This window comes from Rhagoletis pomonella, unplaced genomic scaffold (assembly GCF_013731165.1).
Source record: "Rhagoletis pomonella isolate Grant_MI unplaced genomic scaffold, Rhpom_1.0 Rhpom_scaffold_00002, whole genome shotgun sequence".
Lineage (NCBI taxonomy): Eukaryota > Metazoa > Arthropoda > Insecta > Diptera > Tephritidae > Rhagoletis > Rhagoletis pomonella.
The window spans coordinates 52644015-52667253 of record NW_023458556.1 but is presented as its reverse complement, the minus strand read 5'-3'; positions in this window follow the sequence as shown (position 1 = coordinate 52667253).

Sequence of the window (23239 nt, the reverse complement as noted above, 5' to 3'; positions counted from 1 at the left end):
CTTTCTTTTTCCATCTAAAATTAAAGAATTTAAAATTACATAAGTTGTTTTGTCAAAGATATATTTTAAAGAATGTAATCTTGCATGGCCTGCGTAAAAATTTAATTCACCTACATACAGTCACTCACAGAAGTATTCGTAATTTAGTTTTTTCAAAATATTCAAAATGTTTTCCATTATAATTTTTTTTGTTAATTTCAATTAAAAAAAAATTTAATTTTAATTTAAAACAGTGCTCAGCAGGCCATAGCTCACTGAGCGCTCTCTGAGTACATGTGTGTTTCACTCGTATACGAAGAGCAACAGCTGAGCAGTGCATGTAACACACACAGTCTCAGTTTTGAATCGTACTAAAATTGAACGGGCTACAAAACTGCATACCGAAAATTTTTCTAAAAATTCTGAATAAAAAGTTCAAAATTTTGTTGAACATTTTTTTAAGTTTGACTCATTTTAATGAATTTTGTAAAAAGTTTGCAAGAATGATTTATATGGTTTTCGGTATAGAATGAGTTATATTTTAAATGAAAATTAGCGAAAAAGATTTATGATGGAAAACAGTTTGAATATTGTGAAAAAACTAATTTACGAATACTTCTGTGATTGACTGTATGTACTTCTCTGTCATCAACCTTGCGCCCTTAAGCAGTATTCAGTACGTTACAATTCTCACGTAGGCACAAGCAGCCCTTTACGTTTTTATGTATGCTTTCCTCCTTCCACTTATGCCTAGTGTAAATCGTAAATTTTGACGTCGTCGAATATATGTATGTAATTCCTGTGATTGAACACAATTATGTTTTTTTTTTTTAATTTTAATATTTATTGTTATTGAGCTTTGTACCACGATTATGTTTTTAAAAAAAAAATGGAGAAAGCAACAAAGTCTAAGCGGTAGAAGTTATAGCAGCTGTTTCGGAGATCGCCACATCTCCTCATCAGACTTCTTTTTTATAGACTTCAGCAGGGATCGAACCCGCGTCATCGATGTGCAAAGTCAGAAGCGTTAACCACTGAACTATGCACACCCCGTAAACTCTTGTTGCTAATTCATTTCCCTATTCAACCTACCAGTATCAAGTACAGCTGATTTGCCGCTTTTAAACTTGACAGCGTGGTTCTTGTTGTCAATTTTATACACTCGTTTGCTTTATTATATAGTTTCAGGCAGGCTCTTCCTAAACCAAATGAGCAACAACTGTTATTATTCAAATAAAATCGAATTATTATTGAGCTTTTTTTATCATTAGCTTGCGTCAGCACTTGTCAGCTTCCTAGTTTTACTCAACGGAACACAAAAATATTGTAAAATATTTTTATTTAAATGTGCCCTACAAACACATTAAATAACAACAAAGAAACACACACACGATATGCACATTAATTAATTCTCATTAGACATACCTTGACCTCTATTTTCCATATCTAATTTTGTTTATTTATATTAACACAACCTTTCAATTCTGACAAAATAACAGCTGATCATTAGGGTAACCAAAAATTGTCATTTGCACCTATATAGTTTGAAGTGATTTCAAAAAACTAACAAGAAAGCTGTTTTTTCTATAAAAAAGTAAGGCGCCTGGGCTACACTGGAGAAGTGAAACTTATGGTGATTTCGTTTCTACCAAAAAATGTCGCCTTTTGACGGCCCTTTTCTCTTTTCTTGTTCGATTCTAAATTAAAGGCAAAGGGTGATAAAATTGTGTGTTCGTTTCTTAAAATGTCACACTAGGTGCCTTATTTACCTTTTCTGCTCTTTGAAGCTTTGTCAGGGGAGATGGTTGCCCTGAAAATCAGATGGTTGTTTAAAACGATAATATGATGAAGACAAGAAAGCAAAACATGCATTTTCAAAGGGTTGAGTGTAACATCAAACACATTTTGCACCGTGCAAGGGCAACATTTTTTGGTAGAAACGAAATCACCATTACATTACTTATCTATTTTGTCTCTTAACCCATAGATACCGATAGAATATCGATAACAAATTCGATAAAAGTTTCAATAGCAACATCGATAATACCATTGGTAGCATAATCGATAAATATCGATAAATATCTATAACAAAAACAAAATCGATAAATATCTATAACAAAAACAAAATCGATAAGTATCGATAACAAAATCGATAATTATTGATAACATAATCGATAAATATCGATAACAAAATCGATAAACATCGATAACAAAATCGATAAACATCGATAACAAAGTCGATAGACATCCATAACAAAATCGATAAATATCGATAACAAAGACGATAACTATCAATAACAAAATCGAAGAATATCGATAACATAATCGACAAATATCGATAACAAAATCGATAAATATCGATAACAAAATCGATAAAAAATATCGCTAACAAAATAGTTAAAAATATCGATTACAAAATCGATAACAAATCGATAAAAATATAGATAACAAAATCTATAAAAATATCGATCATTATATCGATAAGTTCCGAAAATATCGATGGCATAATTGATAACAATATCGGTAAAAATTTCTATAACAAAATCAATAAAAATATCGATAACAGAACCGATAAAAACATCGATTATTTTATCGATAAGTCTCGAGAATCCCGAAAATACCTAAAATCGCAAAATAGTTCCCAGATTAAGTCTCTGTGTGTCTCTCTATATCCTTTCCTCTTTAGTTACCTTTATTTTGTTCTTTGTTCCCCTATCTTCGTCTTTACTTTTATCGGTATCCTTATCCTCATCTTTGGTTTTACTTTTATGTTTATCATTTTCTTCATCTATATATTCCCCTTCACCTTTGCCCTTATATATATAAGTAAAGTGTTTAAATTTACCTTGGTCTTCATTTTTGCCTTTATCTTTACTCATCTTTGTTTTTGTTTTTTTTTGTACCTTTGCCTTTATCGTTTTCTTTATCTATGTACGTACTCACTTTTACTTTCATTCTTGTATTGGTCTTTTTCTAAGTTTTATTCTTTAACCTTTTATTAGTAAGTTTTTGTTAAATTAAATAATACCATAGGCTGACTTCCAAAACGTATCAATGCAAAGTTTGAATACTGTTATACTGCTGTATTCAAACTGTATGTAGTATATGCAGAGTTGCGACACATTGCAACCATACACATTGCGTATTTTAAATATTCAATATAGCAATGAACATTTTTTCTGAACTTTTAATTTTTAAAACACCAATGGTAACCAATAACAAACGAGACATCAACTTTGTTTCTGGTGCGCTGATTGCTCGATATATGAAATTAATCTTACAATTTGCAATTTATATTTAAATTGTAATAACCACCACCAACTGGACTCAAACCTGCGATCTCAGAACCAGAAGCAGTAGTCTTCGCGCGACGCCACAGCCAACATTTTCCAGAAAATCAATTAACTTTGTCTTAACAGCACTGACAAAATTCAAAATTATTTAAGGAAATTATTACTTATATTGAGTAAATTTACTTCCTCAAATTAATGACGTCCAATTTTCGAATTAAGGAAAAACTTCTCAAATTGAGTAAATTTTTCGTAATGTTACAGTAACAGTAACTCTAAAATAAGGATACTGTTTTCTTGTTTTAATGAAATGCTTTTTCCTGAGTGTAAAATTTTTGCGCGTGTCACCGCCGATAACGGACTGAGGCTGATCGACTTCGCCGGGGCCCGAAACATGGTAATATGTTGTACTAGGTTCCAGCATAAGAAGATCCACCAAGCTACATGGCTGTCTCTAGATAGAAAAACAAGAAACCAAATCGACCATGTTGTGATAGACGGAAGGCATGCTTCCAGTGTTTTAGACGTACGTACACTCCGAGGGCCAAACATCGACTCTAACCACTTTCTTGTTGCAGCCAAGATACGCACCCGCATCTGTGCAGCAAAAAATGTGGCCCAAATATGCAAAGAAAGCTTAACGTCGAAAAGCTGCAATCAATGACAGCCAATGCATTCGCTACTCGACTCTGACAACTGCTTTCAGAGAGCACTCTTCAACAAACCGACATATGCGAGCAGTGGAATCCATTTCCCACTCATTAAGTACCACCGCCGAAAAAGTAGTCGGATTTCAGCATTCTAAGCATAGGTTACAATGTCTTATAGAGTGTATTGTGTGAAAGACTGAAGCTCACTGTCAACGAAGTGATTGGGCCTTATCAGTGTGGCTTTAGGCCTGGCAAAGCCACCATGGATCAGGTATTCACAATACGCCAAATCTTAGAAAAGACCCGCGATAATAGGATCGAATCACACCATCTATTTGTCGTCGCTTTCGACAGCACGAAGATAAGTTGTCTTTATGGCGCGATGTCTGAATTTGGTATCCCCGCGATACTAATACGACTGTGTAAAATTACCTTCAGCAATACCATCTCTCTGTCAAAATTGGGATGGACCTCTCCTAGCCGTTTGATACCAAACGAGGTTTCAGACAAGGTGACTACCTTTCGTGTAAAATCTTGAAACCCCGGCTCCGCTGGCTTGGCCATGTCGTTCGAATGGATAGAAACGCTCCCGCTCTGAAAGTATTCAACGCGGGCCGCGATGCGGCTAACAGAGGAAGATGAAGGCCTCCTCTGCATTGGAAAGACCAGGCGGAGAAGGACTTGGCTTCACTTGGCATTTCCAATTGGCGTCAGGTGGCACAGAAGAGAAATGACTAGCGTGTTTTGCTGAACTCGGCACAAATCGCTTAGGCGGTTACAGCCCCCTTTAAGAAGAAGAAGATGTATTAACATATGGCAAAATAATTAAATCCATATTATGTGCATATGTAAGCAAATAACAAATTAAATTTCTACATTCATTCGTATGAGGCAAATGTGGAAAATTCCGAAACAAATGAAACATCGTATAAAAAATTAGAAACCAGCGTTGATGCCGGCGAAAATCCTAAGTGGAAAGGTCAGAAAAAAATGGATTAACTGTTGTTTTTGCGCTTTCCTTTATATATTTACACTATTTTTGTACAGATATGTAGAATTTATTTCTTAATAAGAGAGTACAATAAACCGTGCTAACAGGAACAGGCCATAACCTTGAACCAGTTATGGCCCCAACTACTGCATCATTTATGTATTATTAATTACCCCAGGCGACAGGGATTGTAATACGGCTGTCGCGCTTACTACACACCGGGTGTAGATGCCGGTGTCGACAGTTCTCGCGTAGGGTATAATATAATACATTCAGAATCAGAATCAAACAGATATTGTTGTAATAAGCAACAGTTGTAATCCGTCACAAAAAATGTTATAAATTATACATAACTGAATTCGCTAAGTACACGGAATACGACGAGCAGATAGGTATCAGATACGAGTGTACGCCTCACATACATACATCCAGATGCATGTAGAAATGTGTGTGTGTGTGTGTGTGTGTGTGTGGGTATGTACGTACAAACTCGATTACGATCGCTAATGCAAAAGGCGAATTTAAAAACACGATAAATTATTTTAATTTAATTGGGATTTTGCGACTTCGCATAGCTGAATCACACTCATATCGACAGTAGTAAATGAGATGATAATGATGGTCATTGCTGATGACAGCGTTGACGGTGACGGTGACGGCGACTACAATGAATGCAAGGTGGCAGCAGAGTGTTTGGTTGCAATAACAGAATGTCTTAGTAATGATTGTTATTTAATTGTTCAACAAAAATTTATGTCTGATTTATTACTTATGGATAAGTACAGAGTACGTTGTTGATCTGATAAGAAGTAAATATGCACATTTTCGTTAGCAGAGAAAAACAAATAAGTATCAATGTTCAAGGTTGGCGAAAGAGTAAAAGCCAGTATGCAGCTCTCAAGAAAAGCAAAACTGCTTATAAAATTATTTCTTGATGAAATAGTGAGGCAACAGGCGGTGAAGTATCAGATGTCAAAATTCCTTGGACACACACTTACACGAAATAATGGCAATTTTTTTTTTCTTTACTAACCCTTTCGACCCGGCTTTCGAATAGCAATGCTAAAATAACATTTTTGATTGGAGTCGGTTATTTAAGTAATATATAAATTATTGCTGATTAAAATCTGAGAAACAGTGAAAGGGTGGCTCGGGGGGGTGGTGGTACACCATTGTACCATCCGGGATGTTATGTGGTACAAATGAGTACCAATCGCCCAGTAAAACAAACTATACCAGTTAGAAATAACAGGCACAGTGATATAAATATAACAAATAGTACTTCATATTTTATTAATTTTTGTACATTAAATTGAAGAAGAAGGGGACGGTTATAATGAAAAATGTGTTTGACATAGAACTTACCTATGATATGGTGCAAAGCACATTTTGCAAAGCGGGACTGGCACTCCTTACAGATTGTCTCAGTGCGTGTCTGGTTTTTTTTTGCACTTCAGCTGTTGCAATGACGTCGGGTACTTCCTTCAACAGAAATATGCATTGCCTTGCGATTGATGGTTTGTGGCGCGCGGCCTGGTTTCATTGATCGACGAACGGCTGTGGTTTGTAAGCCTTCCAGAATCAATGTCTCAATTGCTTCCTTCAATGACTGGATACCAAGGGACTTATAATCCTTTAGAGAGGAAAGTCGATTGTAACATATAACAAACGTGCATCCAACAATTGTTTTTATTTTACCAGCATTGTTTTCACTTATTTTTATTTTCTTGGCTTTAGGTTCGCTTTCGTAAATTTTAATACGCTCATTTGTACATTGTGCTATATAAATATATAAAGTGATCGTGGAAATAGTCAATAACAGACGAGGTTATGAGGATTCTAAAAAGTGTTTTAGGTACGAAATCCTCGCCAAGAGTACTCGAAATGGCATTGATATTCGACGCGGAAGGTTTGGAAATAAAGTCATTGCTAGCTGGTTCATTACAGACAAGTACTCCCTCGGCAGCCTCATTCACCTCATTCACTATGTCATGAGCTAAATCTTTGTTATCGCTTGAACTAGAGACACCAGTTGGTACAAATTATTCAGAGCTTCGATCGTCTGCTGAATCTTCGTTATCGCTGGAGTTAGAGACACCACTTGGTACAAGTTCTTCAGAGCTTCCTCCAGAAAAGTCTTCTAAGTTGCTGGCACTATCAGCTTCATCTTTCAGAATTTTTCGAATATATTCAGGATCCATTTTCTGGAAAAACGAACAGTTTTCTTCAAAAAAGCGGAATCATATTATTTACTACTCAACGGACTACTGGCACATATGTGTACCACCATACCGGACAAATGGTACATATAGGTACCATATACTAAAACTAGCATAAAAATAATTTATTTTTATAAATACTTACCTGCCACAATTGTAAACATTCGTAAAAACTTGAATTCTGCTTTATTGTGAATATTTTCGGCACCTCAGCACTCAATATCGAGTAAAAACAAACTACGCACTTCATTTTGGCTGCGTCGCAACTCACAAATAACAGTGTTGTGAACACAAGCTTCAAAAGAATTTAACGCAACCTTTAAGAATGCATTCAGGAAAGCTTACAGACGATAAGGTACATTTCACAACCCATGCACATTGAATTTGGAACTTTTAGGGATGTTCAAACTTTAAGTGGTACACATATGTACCATCCGGGTCGAAAGGGCTAAAGTAGCACTAAATCTATTGTTCTCTCATATTCCGATAATTACAAAAACGAGGTGACGTGAAATAATGGCAATGGAATTAATGCCAAATGACATTAATTCACTTTTTAAGAGAATAAATGTCAAAGACATTAGCACACAGGCCAAAAGTCAGTTAATGCAAGAAGAACTGTGGAAATAACATATGTATATGTAGATATATAATTCTCCTATATTGGCAGTAAGAGCTAGTACCGTCCGAAAACATTACAGTACAGATATATCAATAAACACGTACGAAAGAAAAGGAACACATACTACGTTTATAAATAAACATGTACACAAAACATTCACAAAAACGGTACTAGACTGTCTCGCTTTGATTTGAGAAGTTAGCATACTGACAATATAGAAGTATTATATATATGAAAAATAATGTCACTTCGGAGAAGGTAAAAAAAAAATTTGTTTAGAAATTATTATACAGTTTCATTTGATCATTTACAACTTTATTTATTAATCAATTTTCTTCGTCCGATAGCTTGATCTTTTTGTAAAAGAACAGGCTTTCACACAAATTAAAAGTTTGTTAAAGTTTGCATTTTTATCATTCACAATGCAAACTTAAAATGAAAATATTTTGCGAAAGTGACCTCATCTCGAAAAACGGTATACGTGGTCGAAAATTACGACTTAAAATTAAGTTTACGTGTTTCGGCGTTTTTTTTTTTGGTGCAATGTTAAATAGCAATATGGGTACCAAATGAAAGACGAAATTCTGTAGTATTCGGTATTTAAAATGCTCTTTCAATTAATTTTATTTTTTAAGCTAAAAAAGTTAGAAGGAGGAAGTTGGAGGATGTCTTCGAGTGTATATTAGTCCATAACATACAATTTTTTTTCAAAAATAATTATTGCAAAATTTTAAGGATATTCAAGGATAAAATTTTGAAAGGACATTTTCAATAGCAAATATTCGTTATGCATCAAAAAACTTTATCGGCTTTAATTATACAGAATTTTCTCTGTAATTTCATACCCCTTTTGTTTTTACACATCGTACTGAATTTTTTAAAATAATTTGTATTTGATATAATTTTTCAATTATATTCAACCTTTTTATTCAGCTTGAGACCGTTTTTAATGAAAATTTTTGCGGAAAACGGCCCCAGTAAAATTGTTGAATATAATTGTTATTAGGCCATAAATAACAAAACCATATAATTTTTCAAATTTCAAAGTTCTTTAAAAAATCCTGAGAAAAACTTAAAACGAAGTTTTACTACATATATTTGGCCCATGGTCTCGCGAATATATTGTTTTTTTTTTGTGCAAAATTAAATTCATTTAAAAAAGTCGCTTATTGTCTCGAGATTCCAAAACATGGTCAATGTGTAGAATTTCAACTAAATTTCAATTCAGCATAAAAAAATTACTTACATTTGGTAGGTACCTAGTATTTATGCTACGTAAATTTTTTTTATTATCTTTATAGGTGCGTCGGTTTTTGGCAATTTTCTTGCTCAAAGTGTTTAGAAGTTTTATTTTTGTTTTTTGTTTATAAAAAATTTGCGGAAAAATTTAAATAAAAAAATGTTTGCATATTTTGTAAAAAATTCTCCGTGCTAATAATTTTGTGTGGTATCATATATTTATTATAAATAAAACAATGTTAATTAAATTACTTCATTATGATAATTAAAAGTACAGTTAGCATGGCGGCGAAATATTCATGGTAAATACGTGGTATGCAAACTCATCATATCGCTGCATTTCTCCTTTGTTATGCATCTTGAAGTTTCGTACAGTGGACTTATTCCGCATTCAACGAAAAAAAAAAACAAATTTGGGATAAAATTGTATAGGTTTCTTTTGTTGACCTCATCAAGGAATCGACCTTCATTGAATTTACGTTTACAGGTATAAAAAGGGGATATCTGTATCTTTCTGATTTTTGTTTTCCAAAAGTGGATTTATACCACTTTCAAAGAAAAAAAACGGCTCATATACATATGTATATGTGCAAAATTTTATTGAAATCCGTCCAGCTGTTTTTTTAACGTGAAGGAGCAACAATCATACTCACTCACTAACAAACTTTCCCTTTTATAATATTAGTAGGATTTTTACTTAATAAAAACTTTACACAAAATTCGTTTTTAAGTTCGTTTCCACATGGCATTTTTTTAATGGCGTACATTTTTTGTCATTTCAATGCCTAGTGGAAATTCGGAATTAGACGTAGAAAAACTAATATCCTTTCTCTTCTTTTTTCTTACAGGTAAGCTACCTCTTTTGGCCTAGTCGAATAGTAATAGTGTATTATTATAATTTCAAATCTAATTCAAAAATTATCGAAGGTAAGTAGAATACGTGCATTTATTTCGTATACACTTTTATAAAAAAGTAGGATTTGTTAAATTGGCACACCACATCCAAGAAGCAACTTAGCAAATACGAACGAGGATGCAATTCGGCTATCCATTGTGTTTTTGCACAGAACTGTTATGTAAAGGCAAACTTCTGGCGTGTTTCAGTTTAGTACTACATTGTCCACTATATCTATTGGTTGCCAAAATTGAGTTCTGATTAGGATAAGATAGCAAACGAAAAATTACACTGAAGAAGGAAATATGCCGGACCTTTTATGTTTTATTGGCGTTTATCTACTACCCTGGCGAAAATCTATAACTGTCTTCCATAAAATTATGTAACTTGGTACGACGTAGAGTACGTCTTACGTTTTGGTAACGTTCGATATGGAGGCTATGCTCAACTGTTGTAGTTGTAATTTTTAGAGCTTCACGAAAACGCTTATTGCACGAGAACTACTGAAGCGATTTCAAAAAAAAGTGTGGCGTTTCAAATACAAAATTCCAAACCTATCGACAGACTCATTTTCGTAAGTAACCGATTCGGTCGAAGAAACAACAGTGAATATTGGCTTATTTTGGTGTAAGTTTTGAGCCTGTAAAGTGCTCTAGCAACTTATGATTTGCACATATAACTTTCATATAGGATATAGGTTCTTTGGAGCAATAGAAATATTATCGTGTAAAAGTTTTATATAAATTCAACAAATATTGAGCATTTTAGGGCAAAAAATTGTTGGAAAAATTAGCAAATTTTTTTTATTACCAAAATGCTCGAAAACCGCTCAAATGATTTTGTTTTTATTTTCTTTAATGAAAAATTCAAGTTTTTCCCTTTCGTTTAGTAAATATATGGGAAGATCGGTTGATATCTTCTAAGTATGTTTACTTTATTCAAATATATGGACATAAATGATTTTCCATACAAAATCACTTTGTCATCATTTTGCAAACACGTGCTTGCGCTGGGAGGAAGGAGGCAAAAAGTATGTGAGTGTGCAAATATTTCGGCTTTTGAGTAACAGATGGCGCTATATTTATAACCTTATCGCAGCGTATGTATGTATGTAAATACCAGGGACGTGAACCAGATGAAAAATTTGGTCGGTTCGGTTCAGCGGTTCGAACCGTTGTTGCACTTTTGGATTGTTTCGTCAAAGCGGTTTTTTTGGTCTTTCAAGCGGGGTTTCGGTTCGGTTCAACGGTTCAAAAAACAAAAAAAATAATGCGCAAATTTAAGTGTCAAGTGTCTAGTGCAACAACGCGCATGGTTAAGGGTCAAGTGAGGTGGGCTGCCTTTTCATTTGATATTGTCACATGGTAAAAAAACATGGTAGGTATTACCATGTTTAACAAAAAGAAAAAAAGTGAAGTGAAAATTGGTTGAAACGAACCTTTAAACCAGACCTGGGCGGCGCCTGCCCGGCGGGCATATTCGCGTATACATACACGCTCTGCTTTAGAAGGCAGCGAAAGCTTCATTCAATCGCACGACCCTGCAGGAAATGAATCTAACTATAAGGTAACTTTAGGTTGATTAGGAAGGATCTAAAATTCACTTATTATCTGTATATTTTCTTTGACGAAAGCTAACTATATTTCTATGGCGATGGCCGCGAAATAGTCAAGGGTGGTTACCTCTGCATTAGATGTAGTCAAGTGTGGTTACCTCTGCATTTGATGTAACTAACTTGTAATTAACTACTTTTGGACATAAAATATCAATAGGAAAAACAATTATTTTTTTTTTCTATTTTTTTTTATTTTTTTTTTTATTTTATTTTTTTATTACATTTCATATTTGTTTTCATATTGTGCTGCAGGTGCTCCCATATTCCACTCCGTCAGACATAACTTCAAAATCATAAAATGAAACTTCGATCTTCCTTTTATTTGTCTTCAATTCGAAAAAGTATTTGCGAAGTGCAGGTTATTTAAATAGAAACGCGTTTAAAGAAAACAATCTCCTTCATTACTCTTGCATTACTTGTCGACTTGTTTCAAGTTAGCTGTTTGTAGCCAACTACAAGTTATATATTTTATAGGAATCCCGAAAAAATGCTAACTACAAGTGGGTTATTTTTTATCAATTGATAATTTTTTTCTGCAGGGGACTTGTTCGCACGCACACAGTGACATCAATTTCTCGCACACTACAAAAATTCTCTGTTGAAGCTGCCCACCTCTGCTTTAAACCTTTAAAGAAAGTGGTTCGGTTTTCGGTTCGGATCAAACATTTGTGGAAAATTTCGGTTCGGTAAATGGTTCAGTTAATTAATAGAAAAAAGCGGTTTTCCGGTTCAAACCGGTTCGGTTCAAAACCGGTTCACGTCCCTGGTAAATACATACATATGTACGCACATATTTTGATTACAGTTAATGTGGATACATAATAGCGAAAACTTTTTCGTCATATCAGATCTGTACCGTGCTTGGCCTTTGGGTGTGCAATAACTTCTTATTTGTCCAAAAAGAGTTGCCACCTGATAAAAAAAATTAAATTAAAATTATTTTTAAGTTAAATCAATTATTACACTATGAGTATCGATCGAAATGGTTTAAAAAGGCTTTATTTCTTAATTATATGCAGGAGGGTTGCCACCTGCTTCAAAAAACAAGTTCGACTTAAAACTTTATTTCCATGTTTAATACATGTAGGAGGGTTGCCACCTGATTTTATAATTAAATTCAATTTGAATTTAGAGTATTAGATACTTCAAATATGTATCACAATACAAGTGTCAGACGAAAAGGGTTTAACAAGGTTTTGGTTTAAATATAATTTGAAAAGGATTGCTGCCATCTGTTTGAAAAGCCGAATTAAATTAAATTATATGAAATATTGGAGTCAAACAAAGGAGTATTAAGAAATATTTAGTTTGAGCATTTATAACATTAAAGAGGGTTTTCACCTATGTGAAAAGTTAAACTCAAATTATTTAATAAGTCAAATGAATTATTAAAGTATGGGTATAAACTGACATGGGTTAAAAATGTTTTTTTTTTTTTCTGAACTTTATATAAGAAGGTTGCCATATGTTTTTGAAATTAAATTCAACTTGAATTAGGTACACAATTTAAATATATATCGTAATATGCGTGCCAGTTGGAAAAGGTTTTAAATTTTGAGTTTAATTAAAGTGTAATATTAAAATACGACGCGAAATATATAAAATATATTCGCTTTTTTATTACAAAAAACTCGTTATTAACATTAATTAAAAATTTGCTAATCAGATAGAGGGAAAATAAGCATTAATTATAAATATACATACATACATATGTATGTATATATATTTGTGTTAAAAAAATTAAGTTTTATTAATTTTAAGTGATGGTAGTAATGCATTTTAGCGGAACCAGCCCAAAACTTATCAAAAAAATTATCAGTCGACGCGTTTTAACGCCAAAATTAATAATAATCCTAAAGCGTAAATTAACTTCTTTAATTCATTTGAAAGTTCTGCGCAGAAATAATTCCGTCCATCTTTTCTGGCATCTCAGAAGGGAGAATTCTACTTCGTAAGGGTTGTAATCCATAAGCGCGGCCGTAGGCCGCCTACGTCCAAAAAAATCTGCGCAAAAATAGTTCCGCCCCTCGTTTGCGGCAATAAAGAAAGGAAAATTCTACTTCGTAGGGGGGGTAATAATAAAGGTTATAATAAAAAGTTTGCGAAAAAAAGTATTTAACAGCGCCGCCAACGCGTGTGGCTAGCGATTAATTGTTTAGTACAGCTGGTAAGCTGTACACCTTAGGAGAAAATGCAGACAAGCTTTATTTTTTTTGCGTATAACATAAAGCTTTTTAATTTTGAGTATTGATTTTATGAAAGTTATGCAAACCCTTAAAATATTTTAACGCAGATAGATTTTTGTTTTTGTTTTCAACTGTGTATGTTTGTAAGGTGTTCCTTTTATTTAAAAAAGAATAAAAAATAATTTATTACGGAATAAAAAATCACAGACCTATTATTTCTGAAAAGTAAAACTTAATTTTAGTGTTCGGCTTCAGCTTCGGTGTTCGGCCAAATATTAAATATGTAGTACCTAATATTAGGCTTCTGCTTCGGCTTCGGCTTCGGCCAAATCTCCAGCATCGGTCGGACAATAAATACACACATATTTATAAAAATACTCGTAATGTCTACTCGCCGTCTGGAATTTACAATAATTTTTGCAAATTAGATGCAGATTCACGTCTTACCATCTATTGTGATTATATGTACATATGCATGTATGTACATATTTATTTATTCGTCGATGGTCTCTGTTTATATTTTGCTAGCCAAAATAAATAACATTATGTTTGCAAAAAAAAAAAAAAATGGTTTTGGCCTTTGCGCAATAGGGCCATCCAACAACACTACAGCAATGACATTAATTCCGAATTGCTCGTTCTATTTATTTTATGTTCACAATTCTCTTCTTTTTCAATTCTTTCACATGCATACTACATAAGTCAAATTCTAATGGTGTTCATTAAATATTTGCTTCTTTTTAGTGTTTTCTGTTATAATGATTTCACAGCGAGCGATTCGTATCTTAACTAGGATTGCCAACATTTTCTAAGTTATTTAAAGTACTTTTTCAAAACAATCTGACAAAATATAGAACACTTCAAAAATATATTTAGACCAGGTTGACCGGGTATGTACTTTTTAAAGTTTTTAAGGTTTAGGTATCAAATAATGGTCATTTCGATAACCTTAATTTAAAAATATTTATTTAACCTCTTTAGCGATGCGTTCACATTTCAGCCTAATAAGTATATAAATATTTAGTGAAACAAAATAAAAATGAAACAAGTAAGAGCTGCGCTGTCTTCGGCTATGCCGAAGGCTTCATACCTTTCATGAGCATCTGTAAATTTTACTTTAACAGTTTACTGCATTCGAAAAAATTTATATATTTACAGCATGCATGTATAGAGGAGATACATATATAAAAAATCATATCTAACAATAAGCATCAATCTAAGTGATTTTCACTGCTGTGTGATCGGTGTGTAAACCGTTAACACAATTTAATGGGTTTAGGGTTTAGGAGATATATATATTGCAAAAACTGGTATCTGAACAATCAGTGGTATAACAGATAAAGCTTATACAGCTTAGATTTTGACGATTTTCGTTTTTTTTTCTAAATCAGCTAACCGTTCTGATCATTTAAGTATACATTTTAATGGGTCTATCTCTTCTTATTTTGGTACTTACAAACATCGACATGACGACGCCTGCGATATCTTCTGAATATCCCTTATATATTTAATCGCACCAGCCTTTACTTACCTACTATTGTATACGTGTATATGTACATATGTACATTAGAGTGGTCCAATTTTTGTATGGGGAAAAAATTTGCATCCTAGAAAACGGGGCACTCCCTTAGTTTTTTTCCTTTTTCTATTTGTAATACATATACCAACTTTCAGTTATCTACTGCAACCAATACAGGGTGCTCAATGACCTTGAAATGCGCTACTAGATCGCTGTGAAACTGGCAAAAATATTGGTGATTTTTATAAAAAGCTACTGTTCCCACGACAACAGAAGCTTGTGCGATTTTCTTAGATAATTTAAATTTGAAATGTTCTTAGGACACTTAACTAATTATTTCATTAATATATGTACACAAATGCATCACGAGCATCCTCTAAATTTATACATAGAAACGTAAGGTTTGGTACCAACACCTCTTTCGGCAAGAGGAAACATTTTGGAAGGTGCCCCAAACCCTATGTTGGGAAAATTTTTTTTGGATTACTCTAATGTACATACTAGGGATGTTGCGAATGTGGAATTTTAGACATCCGCGGATGCGAATGCGGATGCGAATATCTAACAGCTAACATCCGCGGATGCGAATGCGAATGCGTATGTCAAGTATTTTTCAGAAACAATTAGAATCTAGCATAATGGCGAGGTCAAACCAGATGTGTCAGGTTTTTCTAAAGCTTTTAAAAAGAATTATTTATTCTCATTACTTTAGCTGTTTCGAATTTGAGGAATCTGTAACTTCATCAACGTTTTTCGATTTTAGTTTTTGTAATTTATTTTTAATACTTTCTTCTGCGACTGGTTTGAAAAATTTGTGCTTATAGCGAGCTAAATAGGTGGATATGAAAAATAAATTATTATTTTCCAGGAATGAAAATTTTTAACAAAATTCTGTTTGCAAAGTCGTGGCTGCCAGCCGCATCGGATCAGAATATTGTTATTTGAAAAAAAGCACCCTGTTTTTTATAAGCATTTGAATCTCAGATAGTTACGTAATTCTTATCTTATTAAAGGTCAGACCTATAGTTTTTTAATTATTTGAGCATCGATTCTCTTTATAGCCAGACGTTTATCATTTCTGCTGGAAATCCTTATTGAAGGAGCTTACTCTTTGACTTTATATAGCAAAGAAGGGACAGTTTTACCACAGAAGTTTTTAGCCAAGGATCCAATGTATATCCCTATGAAAAAAATATTGCCCGACAAGTAAACAAAATTATTGTTTTTAAAATTTTTGCTAATAATAAATTCCCCAAAGAGCCCCATTTGAAATTATAGAAACGAATATATGTAACATCAAAAGAAAATCACGAAAATTTGGTTAAGAATTACAGTGCACACTTTCTTCATTTGTGTCTATTAGTTTTTTTAAGATTGGTCCAAAAAAATCATAATAAAGAAAGAGAGCAATGCAGGTGTTTAAAGCACAGAAACAAAAAACATTGTTAAAAAGACTATGTTCTCTTTGACGTACGTCAAAGGTCAAGTAGAAGTTGGAACTTGTATGGCTGCCCATTGATAGCTCGGTTATATAGCTTAAGAAATTAATATGTTTAAAGACATTTTTATCAAAGTTGATAAATATGACATTTGACCAGTTTTGTTACACAAATACTCCAATGACCACAGGCAAAAAATATTGGCTACAATTTGTCATTTTGTTTGCCATATATACGTTTTATCGGAGCACTTGCACAACATTCGCATTCGCAAAAGCTCCGCATTGATTATTGCGAATGCGAATGCGAAAGCGAATGCGAATGTTGAAATTAATGCGGAAGCTCCGCGGTTGCGGATGCGAATGCGAATATTCGCAACAGCCCTGGTACATACATATGAGCATATGCAAATGCCTCGTACTCATAAAACCGCAATATGCGTACGAGAACGATTACCCACATCGTGCCCATGGTCAGCCAATCACAATTTAACGTTTCTATGTTGTCAATAAAACCAATTACTCTCACAATTGAAAGGGAGTGGCGAAAAAATACGTAAATTGTATTTTCCAAATTTTCTATACAAAATCTTGTTTAAAAACATTTTTCTTTTTGCTTTGTGATTGCATCTTGACTTTTGTGTATGAATGTTGTCGCTAACAACTTTAGCTGCATTCCTATTGGTCAAGTGAAATCTTTTTAAATGCATATTTTTTTGTTTTTCGTTTTTTTTTTTCTCCTCTGGCTCTTTAATAATGACTGACGTAAATTTTTTAGAGTACATATCGCGCGAACTTATCATTGAGTGTTGTGTTTTTGTCAAATAAACGTGAATATGGCACGCGATCATGCGTCATGCGCCAACGATCAACCTATTCATGATTTGTCGGCTCGCAACAAATGTCAAATTTTCGCTAACGCGAGTGAGCAGCTGAGACAAATACATAAATATGTACATACACAAATGCGCATTGGCGATCACTGCATGAAAACGATTTATTCGCCTACTAATTTATAAGCAAACATATCTACTGCATGGTATGTACATATGTACATTAGGGTGGTCTAAAAAAAAGGTAAAGTCGAAATTTTAATGCTCACTCCGAAAAAAGGATACCCCTATTTTAAATCAAAAAATATTTATAGGTCGCAAAAAAGCGCTCAAATTTTTCCATGTACATATTTTATATGGGAAAAACAGCTTTTCATAGAAATGGTATAGAATTCTTGAAAATCAACATTTTTCGGTCGGAAAACTCTGGTTCCCTTCAGGGGACTTCCAATAATAAACCCAATTGTTTATTTTACCATTTTTAAATACTAAAGATTTTTTATTGGTGTCCCCATTGCATTTTCTGGGTTTCTTGGCCGTTTTTGGCGGACCTATAAAATAAAGCTACTATAAAAAAAACGGTTAAATAAAGAATAGGCTATTATTATTGGTAATCTCGTGCAGAGAAACAGAGTTTTCCGATCGAAAAATATTGATTTTAAGAATTCCATAGAATTTCTTCGAAAATTTGTATTTTTTTCTCATATAAAAAAATGAAAAACTTTGAGCGCTTTGAGCGACCTCTAAATATTTTTGTATTTCAAAATAAAAAAACAGAGATACATTTTTTTCGAAATAGAACAATTCCGACTTTACTTTTCACATACATTTTTGGACCGCCCTAATGTACACACATATGTATTTCATATTTCATTTTCGCTGTCCACGAGCCAAAGTCATCAAAACGATTTTAGATGTCTAGCTAACAGCCTATTGTTAATATAATCTATTTACTAATGCTGCGTTCTACTATTCGACTGATTTCTCTCTCCCGCCGGACGATGATTGTATTTTAAGCGCCAAACTTGAGCTTTTATCGAGAATGCTAGAAGAACTCATCGAAACACCGTACATATTTACAAATTTACGTACATACATATAAGTATGTATACCTTAACAGGTGTGGCTATGTGTTTGTGTGCATACATATCCCGAAGTGTAGACATCCCTTAATGTTTACATTCCAAGCAGTATTCGGTTTTGTTATTTAATTTATTCGATCATTTTGGTCAATTAAACTGTATAGTTGTGTCGGCAAGCGTACAAGTGTTTTGGCCTCAGCATACTTGTCGAACAATTTAATTTTTTTTTTTGGATTTGGAGCGTAAAAATATCTCTTAACATTCTAACACCATGACAATGTATAGTGTGGAGTTAAAGTATACGTACAATAGTTTAATTATTATTTTTTTTAGTGTCAGCAGTTCGTGCAGGGTAAATCGATGTTTTCTAATATGTGAGTCCCAAAGTTGTTTACGTAAATAAAAGTTAAACTCAAACTATTATTTATGAATTAAGAAAAAAGTAGCATTTATTCCTTAAATAGTGTAAGGAAAAACCATACTAACGTTTAGAAATTTTTGAACAGAAAAAGTATTTTTTTTTTTAACAAACTGAAACACTGTTTACTAGCTAGTAGGGTTCGGGTTCGAATAACACTAGATGCAACATATATCTTTTTGATTTTATTTTTCTATCTTCATTAATTACGAAAAAACATCTGTGAAGTGCAGAACAAAATCGATTTCCAACGAAAAAATCTCCAAAAATTAATATTTTTAAAGTAAACAAAATCATAAGTATTTTAGCTTAACACAAACAGGATATGGTTCATTTTTTCTCAGTTTACTATTTTTTAATAAATTTTTGAATGTAATTATGTATATACTACATTTATTTTTTATATAATAAAATTAATGCAGCCTTTCATTCAATTTGTGGAAGGACCTACAAATTTACGCCATGTACACATGAGTAACACTCTTTTCTGCTCATTTTTCATACAAAAAAACTTCATTTGATTTGATCATTCCATTTTAATTTATCCATCCATGTTCTTCATCGGAAGCTTCATTTTTGTAAATGAATAGGCTATCATACAAAATGTTTCCCCTGTTTCGCAGACTAAAGAGGCATTCACGCAGTCGGTCAACTTAGGTTAGGTTCGGTCATCGTGGCTGCCGTCATCCAACGATGGAAGGAGGCACATTTAGGCCGCCATTAGCCCGTTCTAATGCTATACGGAGTTCAGCAAGACCTTCCAAAAAGTAGTAATGAAACGTAAGCCGACGGGTCCTTGCCAATTCGGTGCAGTGACATACATGACTCTCAATTTCTTCTACATTGCAGCAACTACGCAGCAGTTATTCGACTGTAGACCCGTTCTGTTGGCATGCGTCCCCATCAGTAGTGGCATGTTTACATGTTGAAGCAGTGGTTGGTCGCTTCGATCGGAAGAATGGACGGGATCGTCTCCTGTCTTATGGGCTCTGCAGATTATCTTCCATTAGCCTGTTCAATAGTTTTACATATTTTTGAGAGCGGCACTGAACCCAAACAAGGAGGTTCTCTTAATCGTCCGTTCATTTGTCATATAGCGGCCAGCTATACAAACGTGGCCTGGCACCCATACTAAATTCGTTGCATGCCTCCTTTCTAGTTCATTTAGAGTATGTCTATGTTCACTCCATGGCTAACCTTGATGCGGATTTTCACATTCAAGAGATTTAATAGCTGCCTGACTATGAGAGAAGATAGCTATTGCATACAGGTTAAGAGAGCAATAATCAGCTGTTTGCTGTTAATTCAGCTTGAACAACGCTGCAGATATCCGGCAACCAAAATTGAGCTTGGGTGCGAGTTCTTGCGAGTATACTCCTCCTACCTTCTTGAGGTCTAATTTGGAGCCATCGGTTTAGATGAATACAGAATCAGGATGCAGCATCTAGCGGGAATAATTGTGTGCAAATAATTACTTAGAACCAAGGGCATTGCCGTATGGCCTAGGCACCTATATATAGTTTGTGGGAAGATCTTCCAAAATTATGTCCGAACCTCGTATTGCTTCACTTTATCAACGCGCTTAACTACTGCATTACAACTTGCTAGTGGTTTCCGATAGAAGTCCATCGGTAAAAAAGTGGAGCCAGGTCCAGGGACGGCTACCAGGCTATGATGCCGTAGAACAACCCGGGTCGTACAAACACTGCGTACCTACATCCAGTGAAATCAGTGTTGCTTTTACACCATGTATTCTCACAGTGGTGGGTAGTCGATAGGTTACATTTTAAATTACTCCGCCGTTTATACCAGGCTGAATTTATGCGATGCCCTGGATCTGTGACTTTAAATACCGCACAAGAAAACGTCTATGCCGAATATCCACATAGTTTTTGTTACGATTACTTATGTAGCTCTTTGGGTATGGCGGAGTCGAGATTGTATAAGTAGGACCTCATTCTTCAGTTCGTAGACATGTATATCCTCTTACGTGCCTAGGCACTGCTTTTAGCAAGTCCCCTGTGAAAAAACTTAGTCAAATAAAAATGTTGATGATCTCACCAACTCTATTTTCGATATGCATAGTAGGGTTTACTGACGTTGCATTGATACCTGGTTATACCTGATTATTTACTGAACCGTTCATCTCGAATTTGGCCCCCAAACCTTGGACTTTGCAGAGCCGCCATCTTCAAAAAGGCACAACGTTTGCACTAATTAACACTTGTTATAATAAATAAAGTTGTATCATTTGAACGTGCTGCTCAATCGTGTCAATTGAGTGATGTGACAAGAAAGGTAATTAATTTCAGTGAGACATTATTTTTCAAATACTTAGCAAACTAAAGTACAGCACTTCTGTACATACTTATGTTTGTATATAATAACATGCATATATTAAAGTCCTAATTCTGTACATAGTAGAGATGCCAGATCGAAATATAAAAAATCGATTCTTGAATCGATTCGAATCGAAATAAAGATAATCGATGGAGAAAGAAATCGTCAAAAAAAAAAATCGCTAACTGGTCAGTTTTTTAAGTATTAACGGATTTTTACATGTTTGAAATTTCTGTGACAATTTTTTGTTTCCTAAAGAAAATTTTATAAAAGGAGTTATTTTTTTTTTTTGTTTTCGCTAATCCTATATTTCTATATTTTATGCCTTAGCTACTTTTTTAGGAAAAAATTTAGTATGCAGATTTCTAGCGCATTTTCTTCCATACAAAGTATGTTCGACAAAATTTGTATATGAATAAAATGCCTTGCTACTTCACTAGAATTGAATGGGTTACAAAACTGCATACCCGAAAATATTATTAACTTATACACTGCCGGTCACATGTATAATTGCAGCTTTAAAATGCTTTCATTTTTCAATATCATTTTGTTATAATTTGCGCTTTGGATATTTTTTGTGCAAATACTCTAGATGTAATATATAACCAGTTCCGAGCAAAAAAATACCATTCAGTCGGTGCATTTTTAATATTTGTGGCATTTATCAACAATTTTTTGGACGAGACTTTACTTTCCCAAGTCGGAGGATGGAAGGTGCCAATCTCCCTTATTTTTTTTAAACCAGGCTCAAATTCAAATTTCCTTAAACTTTTCTTTCATCAATTGAGAAAAAATCGAATGTTGATTATCGAATTTTTTGGAAGAGCTCGATTAATCGATCTTCGATTTAATCTATTTAGAAGCGGCATCTCTAGTACATAGTATTAGGCATTTATTTACATATATACATATGTATATATGTACTTATATAATGGGTATGTACTAAAATAAAAACTGTATCCCAACTTGTGCGAGCCACTGTATGCACCTGTTGCCTTGGCGGACAAGTGGGCAAGAGTGAGTGAGAGAGTTTAATCATGGACTTTATCAGTGCGTTCACTTGGGCTGCGGCTAATCAGTGTGACCACTTTCTGAGTAATTCCTCAAAACGTGAAAAAGCGAAATACACCACACAAGCGGCTTGTCAAACTTTCCTCAAACCTACTTTGCCCATTTCGCCATACACCACGCAAGCATGACTCGTTCAAGCAAATAATTTTAGTTTTCTTCCTCTTCACAATGTAAGAGAGTTTGGTTTTTTCGGTTTTTCTCTCTTGCATTCTCATTCAGTGAAAATTCCGCTGTGAATGAGGCGATTTTACCATACACAACGCGAGAAAATAAAAAAATTTTGATTTTTGTACCCCATACAAAGCATGGTGTTTTTTCGCTCTTAAATACATCTGCATTTGCTGACAAATATTCAAAATGTTATCGGATATTTTTTTATTCCATCGTTATATGTATTTTCAACTTATTTTGAACTTGCAAAATCTCTCTCGATACCAAATGGAGAGAACACGCATTGTTCAATCATAAGAATATGTATTCATATTGATTCTTCATTAGATCCAGAAAATTATAGGAAACAACTTTTTGAATTAAAAGATTCTTCAGGTTCATGTAACTTTCCAAATTAAAAAAAAAAAATTATATCTGCATTACTAATATAGCCCTTTTCTAATGCTTCAGTACAACGTTTATTTATTAGTTTAAAAAATGTGTAGGACTGACTTGACTACCAGATTGAGCACTGATATAGTTGCAGCTATATTATAAACAAAGCAAGGCATAAAAAATAACGGTGATACTTTGTTTGAGCCGCAAGAACAAATGTACCAATTGAATTGGAGAATGTAATTAATTTTTATACTAAGTACTTGTAAATAGTATGTAGTACACAATATTCATACTATCTGTAAT